The sequence below is a fragment of the Labeo rohita genome, chromosome 7 (genome assembly GCF_022985175.1).
Source record: "Labeo rohita strain BAU-BD-2019 chromosome 7, IGBB_LRoh.1.0, whole genome shotgun sequence".
Lineage (NCBI taxonomy): Eukaryota > Metazoa > Chordata > Actinopteri > Cypriniformes > Cyprinidae > Labeo > Labeo rohita.
Genome location: NC_066875.1, coordinates 662,882 through 664,441, shown reverse-complemented (window position 1 = coordinate 664,441; position 1,560 = coordinate 662,882). Strand labels below are relative to the sequence as shown.

General features: G+C 41.4%; 1 pseudogene; it reads left to right on the top strand.

Annotated features, from left to right (window-relative positions):
* Window positions 1-6: 6 nt before the first annotated feature.
* On the top strand, window positions 7-1,352 carry LOC127167727 (histone H4-like; annotated as a pseudogene).
* Window positions 1,353-1,560: the final 208 nt, after the last annotated feature.

Here is a 1,560-nt window from a genome sequence, read left to right as displayed (position 1 = left end):
TGCCCGGTGAGCTGGCCAAACACGCCGTGTCTGAGGGCACCAAGGCCGTCACCAAGTACACCAGCTCCAAGTAGAATAAGCAGAGGCTGTTAGTCACCCCCAAAGGCTCTTTTAAGAGCCACCCATGTTTTCACTGAAAGAACACTTAAATTAGTTTTCAGGAGTCTCATTGTGCATTTTGGGGTTGTTCGTTAATGTTTTAGGGGATGTTTTAGTTTTGTACCTTGTTTCTAGTATGGCATTTGGTTGAAAGTTTGGCAGTGTACACCAAATTAACTTGTCTATGAAGGTAGTAATATACGTTTCAATTAAAAGTTAGAAGAAAAATCCATGTTGCTTTCATAAGTTGTATGGGGGGTTACTTTTTTTTTTTTTTTTCTTTAACCTGCTCTAGTTACAGTGTTGATTATAAACACGAAAAGGCAAATTTGACCTTTTGTGTTGTATGAATTCCAACAGGATCTGTTCTATAAATATTGAGTTTTGAGCGAATATATAAATATTAATTATAGTAAAATATATCAGGGTTAGAGTTAAATCGCATTTTTTGGTCTAGCTATTTTATGGTTGTGAGGTGAAAGTCCGGCCGCGTTGGTTTCTGCTAGGTCCTTTAGGACAATATAAAAAATCTCCCTCTACGCTTGCTGTCTGTTGTCGTTTAATTGTTTGGTATGCTTAAAATCAATCTCTGGTTGTGTCGCTGCAGAGCCAATGGGAGAAGCTGGAGCTCTACTTTTCCCTCCTTGTAGGTAATGGGTGGAGATAGACGTCTAACCACACCCTAACCCTGTCCCTTACCCTATCGCTAAACATAACTCCACCCATTAGTTCATCCAGAGAGCCGGAGCTGGAGGCCATTCGGCTCTGCAGCGAGCACTAATTGCAATTTTAACATGTCTGGAAGAGGCAAAGGCGGTGAAGGACTCGGAAAGGAGGCGCTAAGCGTCACCGTAAAGTTCTGCGCGATAACATCCAGAAAATCACCAAACCCGCCATTCGTCGTCTCGCTCGCCGCGGCGGAGTCAAGCGCATCTCCGGTCTGATCTACGAGGAGACCCGCGGTGTGTTGAAGGTGTTTCTGGAGAACGTCATCCGGGATGCCGTCACCTACACCGAGCACGCCAAGAGAAAGACCGTCACCGCCATGGACGTTGTGTACGCGCTGAAACGACAGGGCCGCACCTTGTACGGATTCGGAGGTTAAACGTTTACAGTTTAGAAAAATCATACTACCCCAATGGCTCTTTTAAGGGCCATCTATGTTTTCACAAAGAGCTGCTGTTCGAAATGGTGTAAGTGTGATATAACGTGTTTTCATAAATCATATACACATGAAAGTGTTTTTTTTTTTTCTCGTATTTGGAAAAATCTGTTCAGTTCAGTGTTTTATAGAAATGTTATGTTTTATTATGTTCAGCTTTTTAAAGGTGGTGTATTATCTGTATGCAAGTTTTTATTTTATGTAGTTTGATAGTGGTTTTAAGTGTTCAAACTTCGTCACAAATTGCTTCATGGTTTTATACTCCTATTATAGATATAATATACTTTAAGGCCAACAAT